We start from the raw sequence: 16,797 nt of genomic DNA on the forward strand, positions 1-16,797 counted from the left end.
ACCATGTGCTGGGTGATTGCTTGAGACCATATAAAGATTTCCGCAAGCGACATACAAGATCAGAACATGTAGACTTCCTCGAGTAGGTCACCATGTAAGAATGCATTTTTGATGTCCAACTGATGAAGGGGCCAATGGCGAATTGTAGCAATAGACAGAAAAAGACGCACAGAAGACATCTTGGCAACAGGAGAAAAGGTGTCTCCATAATCCAATCCAAATACTTGAGTATAGCCTTTAGTGACAAGACGAGCCTTAAGCCGATCAACCGTGCCGTCTACACCAACTTTCACCGTAAACACCCCAACCAACCACCGACTTCCCAGGAGGTAGAGGAACGAGGTCCCAAGTCCCACTGCTCTGCAAGGCACTCATTTCATCAAGCATAGCCTGTTTCCAACCTGGATGGGCAAAGGCATCACCTGTAGTCTTTGGAAGAGAAACAGACGACAAGGAAGACAGACAATAATAATAGGATGGAGAAAGACGATGATAGCTCAAAGAGACATAGTGAGGAGAAGGATTACGAATGGAACGCATACCCTTTCGAAGTGCAATAGGAACATCAGAGTCAGGAGATGGGACCGGAGGAAACGGCGAAGGACTTGGCTCCAAAGATGTGCCCACGACAGTGTCAGTGTTGGTCGGCGGCAAAGCAGAACGAGGACGACGCTGATAAACCTGCAAAGGAGCAGAAGAGGTTGGAGATGATAGAGGCGCCTCCGGAGGACAAAAGATAGTTATTGGTGCAGGTGGAGAAGGAGAAACCTCGGCCTGTGAAGCGAAAGGACCAAAAAAAGAAACCGACTCAAAAAATGTGACATTAGCAGAGATGAAGTACCGACGAAGAGTAGGAGAATAACACTTGTACCCTTTACTTATTCTAACAGTAAGGATTCAGAATAGAAAATCAAGTCTTAAGGTCAACTGCTCAAGACTTGATAAATTGGAAAAGACCCTTAAAAGATCGAAAGCAGAACGAGGATGACGTTGATAAACCTACAAAGGAGGAGACGAGGCTGAAGATGATAGAGGCGCCTCCGGAGGATAAAAGATAGTCACTGGTGCAGGTGGAGGGAGAAACCTCGGCTTGTGAAGTGGAAGGACCAAAAAAAGAAACCGACTCAAAGAATGTGACATCAGTTGAGATGAAGTACCGACTAAGAGTAGGAGAATAACACTTGTACCCTTTACTTATTCTAACAGTAAGGATTCAGAATAGAAAATCAAGTCTTAAGGTCAACTGCTCAAGACTTGATAAATTGGAAAAGACTCTTAAAAGAATGAAAAATATCTTTAAAGGGTCAAATAAACAAGATCGAAAGATAGATAGGCAAGATTCATTTAAGGCCAAAGAGAATGTGCCATCTTATCATAAAGTTCTATGTAGTTATGCAGCCAACTGTAGGTTTAAGAGTCAGATCAAGGAAACAAGGGAAGTTATCCCAAGAGGTAATCTTGAGAAGACTAATATGACTAAGGCTTATAAGAAACCTAAGAAAGTCATTAAGAAGATCACAAGGGAGGCTATTCCTAGAGTTGACTAAGACTTCTAAGAAGTCTAGAAAAGTCATTAGGAAGGTATCAAGAGAAGATATCCCTAGTGAATACCTAGAATACCCAATGAGCACCAATTAATTTTGGGTTCCTAAGAGTGTTCTCTACACTTTAAATGAGTTTAGCGTGTGTTAACTCAAATTAGAAGGGTACTTAACCCAATCATGATGAAGTTGATACTCTAGGATATTTTTCAAGGCATTGTTACACCTTGCAAAATAAAAAGTTGATTTTTACTCTTAAAAGAGTAAAATATGTCAAAATTTGAAGATTTGAGCTTAATTAAATTGGCACAAATAGAATAGAAGTCAAAGAAATGCCAAGTTATGATTTTGGTATTTTCTTTGGAGAAAAGGGCAATTTAGGTTTACTTTTGGCTTAGCAATTGGTTAAGGTTAGGACTTAGATGAAAATCTAAGTATTCCTCTTTGCTAGTATTGCCATGTTTTGTATGCTCATCATATGCCATGATATCATATTTTGCATTCATATTGTTATGAAAAATGTCGTATGTCTCATACATGCATCATTATCCATGATATTTTTCTTTTTGAAAATTACTCATTTGATGTATGTCATGCTCATTGTCATGCATTATTTTTAATTCCTTATAATTAAGAGCAATGACATCAATTGACATCCTAGGTTGGATGATCAAAGTTAAATGCCTAGTTAGATATGCATTATTTCTTAGTTTTAGTAAAAACTCATTTTACATCTTACAAGACCATAGGCTTGACTTGTATATGCCTTTGAGACACATTAGATACAAGTGATATGTTAGGAGGATGAAAAAACTCAAGATGTCGATTTATAGTATCCATTTGAGTTTATAATTTCATTAAAATATATGGATTATGTGAAGTACAATCATTGGGAAAACTAGTGTACAAGTCATGTGCATTTAGCCCAAATAACATGGTTAGAAATTTATTTTGAAAAATATTTCAAAATCATTTAGAAAACCTTAGTAAAATCTATCTTTTGATAGGAATCACTATTGATTAGCTAGATACAAAGTAGAGTGAAATATTGAAGTTTTCAATAGTTTCTAATTTTGTAACAATCTTTGAAAAATGAGTGTTATCTTCATAGAAAATTATTTTTCCCTGATAGTACATGACACAAATAATGTCTACATAAATTTTGTGACTTCTGGAAAATCATAGAATTATTTAGGGATTTCTGAATTTCGGGCTGAAATCGAAAATCAGGAAATCAGATGCAGCAATCGATTATTGTACACCAATCGATCAGGCAATCGATTGATGAAGGATTTCCACGAGTACAGAGGCTCACGGAATTTATCAGGTGATCGTTTAATACTCCTTAATCGATTGATCCAATCGATTAAGATGTTATAATCAATTGAATCCCATCTTCAATTGATTAAGAAGGCTTATTTCGACTGAAATGATCTGATTTTAGTTCATTATGCTATGTTTAGTCTAGTTAACCATCTCTAACTCTCTAAAGCGACTTGATGAGTATTTGAGGGTAATTTTCTTGATAAAGATAAGAAAGGAATGTTTAAACGAGACTAATTTTGAGTTTAGGAGGAGCTTTGAGAGGGAATTTCTTCTTAAAAGCATGATTTATATTTCTTTGTTTTTTTTTTTTAGAGATAATGAAAGGTTGGAAGGGGAGCTTTGGCGCAAAGGTAAAGTTGTTGCTTTATGACCAAAAGGTCACGGGTTATAATCCTGGAAACAACCTTTTGCAAAAAGCAGGGTAAGACTGCGTACAATGGATTCTTCCCCGGGACCCCATAAAGCGGAGCTTTGTGCACCGGGCTGTCCTTTTTTAGATAATGAAAAGTTGGGAACCTTCATTGCAATGAATGCTCAAGGTTGAGAATTGGAAACAAAGATTGCAAATCTTCATTGTAACGAATGAATACTCTAGGGTGTGCATACGATATATGCTCAAAGGTGAGCATAAGATACGATGAAAAGTATGAGACTTTCATTGAGTTCCTTTAACAAAATTGATTCTTAAAGTAAAGAGTTTGTAATGTGTGTCAAAGGGGAGAAAAATGTGAGGTTTCTATTAGAAACTTACATTCATGTTTTGGCATGGGATGAAGAATGGAGTTGGACTAATATGGGTTAGCCTAACTTAAACATATTGTCAAATATCAAAATGGGAAATATTGTTGGGAGGTTGTTGGTCCAATTGTCGTTGGGTTAAGGTTGATTAGTTTGACTAAGCTCAAGTGGATTCGAGCTTGAGTTTCGATATTTGGTTAATATGTGAAGAAGTCAAGTAGATTAAGGTTGACCGGATGTTTGACTGCAAAGTCCTAACTCGAGGGTTAGATAAGGGTAAAATCCTAACTGCGTTTAGGTAAAGGAAAGTCTAAGTGGGTCAAGGAGGACTACATGTTGGAAAAGGAAAATCCTAATTGCGGTTAAGCAAAGAAAGTTCAAATGAGTCAAGAAGGACCGTATGTTGGTAAAGGAAAGTCCTAATTGCTGTTAGGCAAAGGAAAGTCCAAGTGAGTCAAGGAGGAATGTACATTGCTAAGGAAAGACTTAACTACGGTTAGGCAAAGGAAAGTTTATGTGGGTCAAGGAGGACAATCCAAGTGGGTCAAGGAGGATCGCACATTGCCAAAGGAAAGACCTAACTGCGGTTAGGCAAAGAAAAGTCCAAGTTGGTCAAGGAGGACCGTACGTTGGCAAGGGAAAGTCCTAACTGAGGTTAGGCAAGAGAAAAACCGCACTTGGTGATCGGAAGTCCAATGGAAAGTTGGCAAATAGAAAGTCCAAGTGGATCAAAGGTTGACCGGATATTTGACGGTCATAAGTCCAACAGGAAGTTGACATGAAACAAGGAAGTTTCTATTGGAGCAATCTAGTGACCCTAGGTTTTAATGTTTGGGCAAAGATTTAAGTTAGGTTTATTATTATATTTGATATGCATTGTGAGTGTGCATGGTACAGGTACAACAAAGAAAGTCCAAGTGTGATCATGGCAAAGGAGGAAAGTCCAAGGATGAGTCTTGACGGTGTAAGTCCAAACATGTAGTCTTGGCAATGGATGAAGTCACGTAGGCGCGACCTCTTGGCAAAGGAAGACCTGATAACAATGACAAGGCTGATGGAATCTCCAAAAGGCAAGACGTGAAGGATGGGGAGGCATCCAAGGGACGTAAGGCTGATGGAAGAGGTTAGAAGGCCAGGTCTAAGTTGGTCGGGCGAGGACGAGTGTTGAGTGAATGTACTCTGGGGTCAAATCCTAGGATTAGGATTTTACTGTAGTGTTATTGTAGCAGTAATGTAGCGTTAATGTAGTAGTATTATAGCGTTACTGTAGCATTTAACTGGTGTTTTCATCAGTCGACTGGTAGCCGACCGTCGGCTTGTAACGGTCGAATTTCACTTAGGACCAGTCGATTGGTGACTGGAAATACAGCTAGGTGTTTCCTCGCGAGCTCTATTAAAGAGAGCTCGGGGTGCTTGGCCATGGTTGACGAAAATAGAGGTGATTAGCCCCTATTAGAGTCTCCAAGGTCTTCTTGAGTGATCAAGATCTTGTGCGAGTTTGTGGCGAGGTTTCTCCACCCACAAGGAGCTACTCGAGCTAGTCGGAGGCTTTCTGAGGAGTCATCCACCGACGGATCAGGATCGTCCACCTTACGGACAACCGTGGAGTAGGAGTAAGTGATCTCCGAACCACGTTACATAAACGTGTTAGAGGTTTGATTGTCTTGGTTATTGTCTTTAGGTTTGGCTTTCTATTTGTTCTATTTGTTTTGTATTTCCGCTGTACACTAATAAGAGTAGGAAGTGACGAAGTGACGATTTGGGTGAGGCGTTATTCACCCCTCTAGCGATGTCAAGGTCACAACAGTTTCAACATAAGTGGGACCGAACACTTGGTGGTTGTAAATCCAACATAGAGTTGACATGAAACGATGAAGTTTTGACGTAGTAAACTTCCGAAGGCCATAACTTTTGACTCGGATATCGGAATGAGATGATCTCGGATGCGAAACCAAGCTCATTTTGGTCTCTACACATTTTACTGCTTACCTATCAATTAGGTAATCAGTTGGGTGGGTGGGTGGATGGGGGTGGTCAATTGATCATGTAATTGATTGACATCTTCAGTGTCGCTCAGGCTTTAGTCTTGCTGACATCAACGTAGCACTTATGTGCTATCTGCTTATCAACCTTTTCTTCCCTGACTTGATCGTCCACGGGGAACTTGATAAAAAAAGTCAAAATGAATGCTCGAAACTCATTCAGCGCCTGTCAGCCCAAGATCATGTTATAAGATGAGGGCGCACCCACCATGATGAAGGTCGAATGACAAGTCCTTAGTAATGGTCCACACTGAGTGTCACGAATGGACTCCCAATTAATTAAGTGTTAAAACCCCTCAACTTCTCTAAGAAATGATGTAGTGTAGGACCCAAGTCGAATCTCTTGAGGAAACTAATAAGTGAATGCTTGATTTAGATTTAAAACTCTTTTTGAGATTTTCACCTTAAAAATGAGGGTTGCTTGTTTTTTGGATTAAAACCTAGGTTACGGAAGGAAATGAACTAGCAATTGACTAAAATGAACTCTAATAGAATTTAAATCCTAACAAAAATCTGCACAAGTTAACAAGAAAGAAATTTACCCGAAAGCAATTAGAAAAACAACTAGACTTAAAGAACAACTCAACTAAACTTAACTAAACAAAAGAGAAGAAAAACTAATCAACACAAACTAGAATTACTGAATTAAAGCCACTACAATTTAAAATCCAAATCTGCCGTGAATTAAGCACATGCAGAAAATAACCTAAACAGAATTGATAAACAACTCAACCATTAACACTAAACTAAGCTACTTCTTAACAAAATTGCAGGAAACTAAAGAAGAACAGAATTGCCGGTAATTGCAGGAACAGGAATTGCAAAGTTGAATCGCAGAAACTAGATTTATTGATATAAAATCTTAAGAACAAAATTGCAGAAACAAGAGTTCGGAAACTAAAGAACAAAATTGAAATTGCAAGAACAAAAACTCAAAACCATAATTGCATCAACAAGAATTCAGAAATCAAAAGAACAAAAACATCTCTAATCCCAAATCACACTTCAACACTTCTCCTTGCCGTCACACAAGGAACCACATGGAACACTTCACATGGTGTCGGAGAAGAAAACCTCAGCTACAAGTTCAGTCCAGAAGAACTCAGCAGGCCCAGGAAACCTCCCAAGTGAGCGAAGATCAATCGGGAACTGTCAATGAACAAAAATCTGGATTTTGAAAATCGGAATCGCTGAACCTGAATGAAGGCTGTGGATGATGGATTGTCGTCGGAAGGAGCTCAGTGACACCGGAGGAATGCCGCCCATGTTGCTGAGGTGAAGATGAACCGCTGGATCAGAGGAATGCCTCCGATCAGTAGCGGAAACAAAATTATCGTCATGACACCTCTCATCGACGATTCCAGTTAAGCGGAAGCTAGACGCCGATTGTTGAAGACCTCGATGCCGATGAAGATGTACCGAGATGAAGATCTAGAAGAAGAGAAGGGGCATTGCGATCGCGAAGAAGGAAAACAGGCACGATGAACAGTAGCACAAGCCATTGTTCACTGTGCCAAAATTGGGGTTTTATACTTGGGTTTGAACCGAGTTCAATTGTGGGTTCAGGTTTGGTTCAGTGTGATTTTAGGGCATTTGGTAGGGGATTGGACTTGGGTTGAGCTCAATGGGTTTGATCCTTGAGATGGGTTGGAATCAAATTGAACCCAAATAAGGTTATGGGCTTCTTCACTTAGTTGAATGAACCAAGCCACCACTTGAATTGGTTTGCTTCCTCTTGAGTTGGCTTGACTTCACTTGAATCATGTATGAATTTCAATGTCCTACCAAACCAAATTCAAATTGTGAGGAATTCAAATTCAAATTGTCCTACAAGACAATTCTCAATTTTTAAACAATCTAAAATGTGTCAATTAACAAATTCAATTAGCTCAAAATCACTCAATATCAACCAAAAGGATTTGTCAAATAAATGAGTTATCAGTCCTCATCAGGGACTCCTCCCCCAAAGATATGATTAGTTTAATCTGTCCTAGCGGCTAAATTTCGTTGCCAGTGAACCCATACAAAGACGTCGTCGTAGGATGGAGCTCACTCTTCTCTATTTGTAGCTGCTCGAATGTCTTTTTGAAAATGATGTTGACCAAGCTCCATGTGTCAACAAAAGTTTCATATATGTTATAATTGGTTTTAATAATCTTGATAATTAGAGCATCATCATGGGATACTTCAACCCTTTCTAAATCCTTGGGTCCGAAGCTGAATTCAGACCCTTGCATCTATTCTCAACTGCACCTGACTACGTGAATCTCCCGTCGGCGTGCGTGTGATTTTCTAGCCCTATTGGAGTCTCCGTCTGTTGGGCCCCTCGCTATCATGCCAATGTCCCCTTGGGCTCCTCCTGTCGAGTCGACTATCATGGAGGCTTGGCTGAGGCTCGGTTGTCTCGTTGTAGAAGTGGCTGCTGGTGCCGATCGGCATTCCTCTAGTCGTGTCTCGAGGATCTGCTTGGCCATTGATATCACTGGTCATTCGGGGATGGCAACCACTGCCTATATTCCTTATTATCTGTTTGGCGCATTCCTCAATTGCAGTGATAGCATTCCTGAGTGCTATGGGTCCCTTTCCTGTGATAGGAACAGAACTGTTGGATGCTCAAGTGAGGCTCGGTAAACAGAGTCCGAACAACTTTCACATATTGAACTACAGTCGGGCTCTGCTCCCGAGGGTGTTGTTGAGGGTCTGCTCGGGATTCCCTGGGTTGAGGAGCGGGAGGAGGCTTGACCTTCTGGGCAGACTGGACTTCCTCTACATTAATGTACTTGGTCACTCTCCCTAACAGATGGTCAAAATCTTTGGGAGGATTCCTTATCAGGGATCGAAAGAAGTCCCCATTAGTAATCCCCTGGGAGAAGGCACTCACCAGGATCTCCGGAGTAGCCGAGGAGGCGTCCATGGCTACCTGATTAAACCGCTTGATGTACACCCTCAACGTTCCCTTGGGTCCTTGCTTGAGGGAGAATAGACTTATAGTGGTCTTATATCGACGATTGTTGGCAAAGTGGTGAAGAAATGCTCTTCGAAAATCTTTGAAGTTATTGATGGAGTCGGTTGGAAGTCGGTTAAACCACCTCTACGCAGATCCAAAGAGTTTAGTTAGGAAGACGCAGTACTTCACTCCATCGGTATATTGGTGTAACAGAGCGGTGTTTTTAAACTTGAGAAATTGGTATTCTGGATCGGTCGCCCCTCTGTATTCTCCAATCGTCAGCCGTTGATAATGGCGTGACAGTTTGTCGTGCAAGATTTTTGCGAAGCAAGGCATGCTTACTCGCTCGGGAGAGCCACTGGCCATCAGGGTTTTCCCTTTTCCATGATCTCATGCGAGCGCATCCTCCGTTGAAGAGCCTTGAGGAATATCCGAGCGGGCATTGGTTTCAAGTAGCGTCCGAAACAGCGCTCTGTGGTATGCGATCGGGGATGAGGGCACGGGAGGCAAGCTATTTGGCTATAGTGGTACTTGGTTAAAACCATTTGGGGGGAGGCTGGAGGGAACCTAGTCGGTCCCTCCACTTGGCTCCTCCGCTCAGTGTGTGCGTTTGTTGCCGATATGGCCGGGTTATTTAACAAAGGATATCTCGCTGCTGCTTGCTACTGCATCAGTTTATGTGCTCAGGCAGCCACCAGTAACTCTAGATCCTCTTGCGACAAAGTAACGGTAATGAGTCGTCCAAATTCTTCCATTCTCACGTCTCAGAAACAGGCGAAGTTCTTGCAAATTGCGCCAAATATGATTCTATCTGAAATCAGGTAACATGGAGCACTAGGCAGGTGGTGTTGATGTGCTCCGATGTTGACCGTGAAGAGACTCTGCGCTGGATGAAAATGGCACCAAGCGATCTTGCATGTCATAAGGGAGAACAAAGGGAAAAGGAGCGTTAGCAACCGGCTAGGGAGGGGTCCCTGGCGCAGGCACTTCGATGTTCAAGTCAAAACAGTGGCGGAGATCAGAATACTAGCCAAGAGAATGGAGAAAGTTATGCCTTGTGTGACGTACCCCTTATATAGTGATAGCTTTCTTCTATGCACGGATATCGATGCCTTTCCAAAAAATGTCAGACTATCCTAGTATTTTTGACAACTTTCCCAAAATATGCGTACCATTCCTGGGCTTTGCAGGGTAGAAGCTTCAGTGTACAGCTTGCGCAGAGAATATTCCCTGTGATTCTATGACAACAGTTATGCTATATGCTAAAAAGGGCTATTAGGTCATTATTCTGCTGAGAGACCGGCCAAGTCCTTGCTGATGCCCGGTTGGGCATTGCTCTCGATGAGGTTAGGTATAATGTTGATCCTTTTGGGGACTCGATCTTCCTGATGACCTAGCACCTAGTCAGACTGAGAGTCCGCTCAGGGTGTGTATATGGGTCATCCGTGAGACTGAAAGGACTCAGCTCTCCATGGAGCTAGGCTAACTTGGGCTGCCATCGAGCCTGAGGGACTCAGGATCCGATCGGCTATATCACTCGGCTCAAAATTAAGATAGTTCGGGACTCCATCGAGTTGGTGGAGCTTTGATCTGATCAGACAAAGGGTCCAGTCGGCTTAGATAACTGCTCAGTTGAAGTGCTTGTCCAACCTCGTAGCTGCTCTTAACCCGAATATTGACTATTTCTTGACTTTGACCGCCACCTCATCCAGTCTTCTTAACTTTGACCTCCCTTTGGGGTGTTGGGTGCTTTATTGTTGATGCAAACTGAGTGCAGGCAGAATGATGGTATACTATCGTTTTCGGCTAAGTCGAGACTAGAGTTAGACTATATCTCTAAAAGACGAATTTGCCTCGCACATGGTGCTCACGGAATACGACAATCGTCTCCCAAGTTACAATGACTTTATCTTGCGATAGCAACACTGCAAATTGCAAGACCTCCGAACCGAGGAAGCTTCTTGAACTCTCCAATGCAAGAATGCAATGCTTACTTTGCTTGGAAGGAAGTGAGTGAAAAAATGAATGAGTAAATGAGTATGCGAGGGACTTTATTTATACATATAAAAGGGTATAAGAACATCTTGCTTCAATTAGATCTCATCCATCCATTTCAAAATGGGTGATGTAGATCGCATCCTTTCCTAAGTTTGCACGAATTTTAAGTCTTATAGATCACTATGTATTAACTCTAGAGGAGTCGTTGACCTTTCCACTGAATGAAAAGGTAGTCTCGTCATTTTTGCTTCCACGCACACTTCACATTTGTGTGTTTCATCAACATTGACGTTCGGTAATAAATTCAACTTGACGAGACGTTTCAGAGTATTATTATTGACATGCCTTAGTCGATCATGCCATAAATTATAACACTCAACAGCATAGCTAGAAGCTTTTATTTTATTACCATCAAATTCACGGTGTACAGTCATTACAACCATTTTGAACATACTCTGCTCTAAGTACCCTTTACCTACGAATACACCATTTTTCGTAAGTACAAAGTTGTTTGACTGAAACACTAGTCTGAAACCGGCCTTAACAAGTGCTGATCCAGAAACTAGGTTCTTCCTGATGTCGGGAACATCGAGCACATCAATGAGTGTTAGCTCTTTCCCAAACGTCATTTTCAGAACAAATTTCCCGAGTTCGACAATCGGAGATAGGGGTGGGCATAAATCGACCACACCGAAAAAATCAACCAAACCGAAAAAACCAAACCGGCCAAAAAAATCGAAAAAACTTACTTTTCGATATTTTTCGGTCAAGTTTTTCAATACCGTTTTCACTCTTTCTGAAATATTGGACATATATTTAGGTTTTAATAATTTACTCATATTTTATGAACTATAGACCATACATTTAAGCCTTTAATGTTTTTTTATATTTAATAGTAACAAGTTATCTTATTTAATTATTAGAATTACTTCTTTGATATTAGAACAATTTATATTTTATTGTCGTTGAGTGACTTGAGTCTATATATTGTATTACATTAATCAAATGTGGAATAGTTTAATTAAGTATTACGGTCGTATATAATCGACCGAAAAAGTGGGTTGTATTATAAAAATTGAACCAAATTGTAATAAAAAATGGTTCGATTTTGGACCAAATATTTTCAAATTGAAAACTGAAAAATCGAACCGTAGTAGAGCAATCCAAACCGAACCAACCGATGCCCACCCCTGATCGGGGATGTCATGGAATTGCCATATAGAGCTTTCGTCCACTTATCGGAATATACTTGGAGAACATCGCCTTATCAAAACAGATATGTCGGGTTGCTCCAGTATTGATCCACCACTGCTTTGGGTTATCCACCACCGTGTTGGCTTCAAACACGACCGCAGTGAGATCCAATTTCATGTCGTCAGAAGTTACGACTTGGTTCGTAGCATCCTTCTGACTTTCGGTTGGTTTCGGACGTTTGCAATCCTTGGACATGTGTCTTGGTTTTCCGCAGTTGTAGCATGTGCCCTTGAATTTCTTGCCTTGAGCATTCTTTTTGGATTGCTTCGACTTTTTGGCTTTTGGCTCAACCAGGTTGGACATCTCATCGATTGCCCACTTCCTTCCTCTGGAGTCGGACATCTTTCGATTATCTTCCTCTATTCGTAGCCTCAGGATTAGGTCTTCAAGTCTCATCTCCTTTTGCTTGTGCTTTAGGTAATTTTTGAAATCCTTCCACGACGGAGGGAGTTTCTTGATTACCGTGGCTACTTTGAACGACTCGTTCAGCTTCATGCCTTCGGCATCCAGATCATGCATTATCAGTCGCATGTCTTGGACTTGAGATGCCACGCTCTTGGAATCTAGCATTTTGAAATCCAGAAACCGGCTGACGATGAATTTCTTCAACCCGGCGCTTTCGGTTTTGTATTTCTTTTCAAGTGACTCCCAAAGAGATTTTGTCGTCTCTATTGAACAATACACGTTATACAACGTGTTGTCCAATGCGTTGAGAACGTAGTTTCGGCACAGGAAATTTCCGTGCGACCACGCATCGCATGTAGTTTTACTATCGGAATTACCTTCCGTAGCTGTTGGCAGGTCTTCATGCAAAAATCGTACGAGGTTTAATGTTGTCAGGTAGAACAACATCTTCTGCTGCCATCTTTTGAAGTCGGCTCCGTTGAACTTTTATGGCTTCTCGCTAGTTGCAACGGAAGTTGGAACGTCGTTGATTCCAGCCATCATTTTGCACGAAACAAATTCGTCTTAAAAATGTTGGGTGTTAGGGTTTAGGGTTTAGGGTAAAAATGAATGATTGAATGAGTATGTCAGAGACTTTATTTATACATATGAAAGGGTATAAGAACCTCTTGGTTCAATTAGATCTCATCCATTCATTTTAAAATGGGTGATGTAGATCACATCCTTCCCTAAGAGGCATACTACCTCTTTATTAGATGCACCCTTTAATCATCCAAAAGGCATTTAAACCTTTTTGATTATTTTTCTATTTATAATTTCTAACATCAGGGGCCTACCTTATTCGTCGTATCAGATGTCCTCATGAGGTTTGCCCTCAAAGAATTGGAGCATGTATGTTAAGAATCTTATATGAGATTACAAAAGTTGTTCTAAAATAAACAGTATGGGACATGAATTATTCCTAATAGAATATAAGACAATGTGATATATATTAATATAATTAATAAATAATTAAAATAATATATAGCTAGTACAAATTATTCAATAAAAATGGACTTTTGGCTTATAACAATATCTGTCAATTTTACTGAATATGCCATAAATTAAAGGCTTTGGAATCAACTACACAAAACATACCTTGCTGATAAAAAAGAAATTGATACTTTATTCATTTCTTTAATGTGTGATCAGATAAAAAATTGTTTGATTAGATTTCATAACTAGAATTGAAGTTTAAAAGGGTACAAATATCAAAGGATGTTTACTGCAATAATTGCATTGTTTATATCCATTTAAAGCATCGATCTAAAAGCAATAGGTAAATTTCTATGATGTATTAATTATATTATGCAACCTTATTTGTCATTACAGGAAACTGGTGTGCCTTGCTGCAAACAGCTGTTCATTAGATCATGGCGAGTTTGTGCACCGAACTACAACTTTTTTCTATGTTTTGGATCTCAAAACAAGATCAACAAGGAAGTGCAATTGCTCTCTCTTGTTTTTTTTTCTCTCTTTTTTCTCCGTTTCCTTTGTGTGCCAAAATATCTTTTAATAAAATAATCTTTTTGTTGTTTAAGATTGTCATTTTGATCATTGTCAAGGGCCAGTAGATGCATGCAGTTGGTTTCAGTCTTTATCATTCTTGGCTTATTCCTCTTAATTTCACCATTAACCAGGCCCAATTATTGCTTCATATTTTAACCTCACTAGGAGAGCTGTGCAGTACTGATTCTTTTTTACAACTCAACCTTGCACTCCATCTCTTGTAGCTGCCTCTACTGCATAAAATATTGGATTTTGGAATCATGCATATTCAGTATAAACAATCTTATAAACAATGACTTGATACAGATCCAAGAGTTACAGTCAATAGCTTCCACTAAAGAATGCTTCATATTATTAACTGTAAGCCTTTAACTAACAAGCCATCTCTTATCATCATTTTGATCGAGCAGGCTCTCGCTTCCACGCAAGGGAGGTCTTCTGGCACAAGTATCAAATATGATCTCTTTTCTCAGGTAACCACGTTGTGTTGAATAATACACGTACGTGCTTCCATTGATGTGAATTTCTTATTGTTTAGAATCGATCGATCGATCGACTTGCTCGTTAAAGACAGCACATGTATAGTTTGTTTAATTACTACACTAAAGTTATAATGGAATTTTGTTGACTACAGTAAGATTGCTAATACTCATGTCGATCAATTCAATAGGGAGTTTTTGGGATTTGCTTCGATTGAGTTTATACTAAGCATAACTATAAATATCCAACTACTGTGGAAAACGAGTGAGTTCCAACGCATTGAATAAAGAAATAGACTGATTAAGTTTTGACCAGAACTAATCAAAAAATTAATTTCAATTCCTGATACTTCAAACTGATAACGTTACTATGTGAATCAAGTAACTTTTAATATACCAGCTGGATTCATTCATTGACCGTTATCTCTTTTACTTGCAGGTCTTCGTGGTCTAATCCCAAATTGCACAGAGGGATTTGTGGAACATACATAAAAGATCAGTCTCAGTCAGTTTCTAACACAAGCTTTTTCGAAGAATGGCCACCAAAACAAATATTTAAACATCTAGTTAACACAAGCAGGTCAAGGGATCAGGATCCTCCTAGCTAGGCTTGCATTCATTCTATGATCGCAACTGATCAAGCAAAAAAAAGACTTCTTAAGGTAGAATAGTAATTAATAATCTTACAGTAATATTCAGACTATGCTCTATAAGCTTAAACTAGCTTATGGACAATTACTTACTATTTTTAACTTGACTATAAATCTAGAAAATTCATATCAGAAGCAATTTGATTAAATTAACTCATTTCTAACTTTCAATAAGAATGAATATGAATCAGAAAAATAGTATCGTATGTTTACTTATTCAATAAGTAATTGATTAGACATGCGTGTGTGGTGAATGCATATGGCATGTGTCCTTAGCTTGTAAATAAAGTTAAGGATCAATATTTGAATACATGTAACCAATCTTAAATAGTCTAGACAAACACAGGTTAAGATGATGAAAATCGAGGATGGTAATTTGAATGCAGACTTTTTGTGATCACAAAAACCATTAAACAAGCTCTTCCTAATTGTACAGTTAACCATTAATTAACTGTTTGTTCGTGATTCAGATGTAATTGCATATCTCCGATTGCTTGAAAACTAGTTAATCATGAATAATGTATCTACGTAATTTTAGATGTAGATTCATTTATTGTAGAAGGAAACCACATACATCAGAAACATAAACACCTCCAAACACCAGCTAGTAGTTTTAGTAGGTCAGTAATCAGTACAATATTCTTAGCTAAAATTAGGCAATCTTCTAATTCCAAACACATTATAATCATAAACATGGATTAAGCATCTCCACTCTTGGCAATCATCGACAGAAAATAATATATCAATAATAATTACTGATTCAACAAACATTTTCAACAAGGATCAGCTAAGCAGTACAACCTTATCCAAAATTACACGAACATATGAACTAGGTGGAAAATACATTTCAGCTCTACTGCATATGGCTTAGCTTATCTTCATTGAAAATTCAGAAATAAGTAGCTTTAGTTAAGAAAAGATAGTCAATAAACATCTAAATAATTCAATGACCGATCTTTTTCTGCAAGCAATGAAAGACGAGGAAAAAGTTATTTTTTAGCAACTCAAGTAGGTTCGATCGACATGTATTCCATGACCACCATTAGTCCATTAGATGCATTGCCTCCTATTTTACCTCATCCCATCTGGAAGTTGCGAAGAGTGGCCGGTGATGTGGCTAGAATGTGAATCAAGTCGCCATGATCTAGAGGGAGAATGATGAAAAATTGTCTTCTATGTTGACTAAGTCGCTGGACCCTCAAAAAAGATAAGGCCGAAGGTGTCAAAAAGTCTTTGGTCAATGGAGCATGTAAGGCTGCTAGAAGACAGAAAAATATAAATAGAGCGTTAGAGGGAGTCCGGGTTGCCCCAACATTTCATTCCGACGCTTAAGTCAGTGTTTGGCGAAGTATAGGAAGCAGATAAATAGTACTATAATGAAGTACATAAAGATCGAATATAAAAGCATACCATGTTTGCAAGAGCGAAGTTGGAGGCGGCATGAAGCCGTAGTCTGGAACATGACAGTAGCTGGCAGGTTGGAAGATAGTAGTGGCTAAGGGCCAGACAACTCGAATGTTGGATCACAACAATGGCTCGAAAGCTGGATCACTGTAGCCGCTTGAAGGCCGGATCACAACAGCTGCTAGAAGGGCGTATCACAACAGTGGCTCGAAGGGTGGATCACAACAGCGGCTCGAAGGTCGGATCACAACAGTAGCTCAAAGGCTGGATCGACGTTGGAAGCATACGACAGTGCGGACGCGGTGATGTTAGTATTAGCCCTAGTACCAATTATGAGATGATTGTAAAGAGCTCCTATTGTATCATATTTCATTAAATACCTTGGATTTTACCTTGGAAGCTTCCCCTTGACTTGTGCTTCCTCCTTAACTTTAACTGCTTTCTTCCCCTTAGGACATTGACTCC

At 39.6% G+C, this 16,797-nt stretch overlaps 1 long non-coding RNA gene across 3 annotated transcripts in view; it reads left to right on the top strand.

Annotated features, from left to right (window-relative positions):
- The window catches only part of LOC122035788, a 32,493-nt gene extending 17,391 nt beyond the window's left edge, over positions 1 to 15,102 (top strand). For all 3 annotated transcript variants that reach the window (XR_006127208.1, XR_006127207.1, XR_006127206.1), the window contains exons 2-3: positions 13,623 to 14,272; positions 14,718 to 15,102. This is a non-coding gene — a long non-coding RNA (uncharacterized LOC122035788). The remainder of the gene's footprint in view (positions 1 to 13,622; positions 14,273 to 14,717) is intronic.
- Positions 15,103 to 16,797: the final 1,695 nt, after the last annotated feature.

This window comes from Zingiber officinale, unplaced genomic scaffold, assembly GCF_018446385.1.
Source record: "Zingiber officinale cultivar Zhangliang unplaced genomic scaffold, Zo_v1.1 ctg108, whole genome shotgun sequence".
In the NCBI taxonomy this organism is placed as follows: Eukaryota; Viridiplantae; Streptophyta; class Magnoliopsida; order Zingiberales; family Zingiberaceae; genus Zingiber; species Zingiber officinale.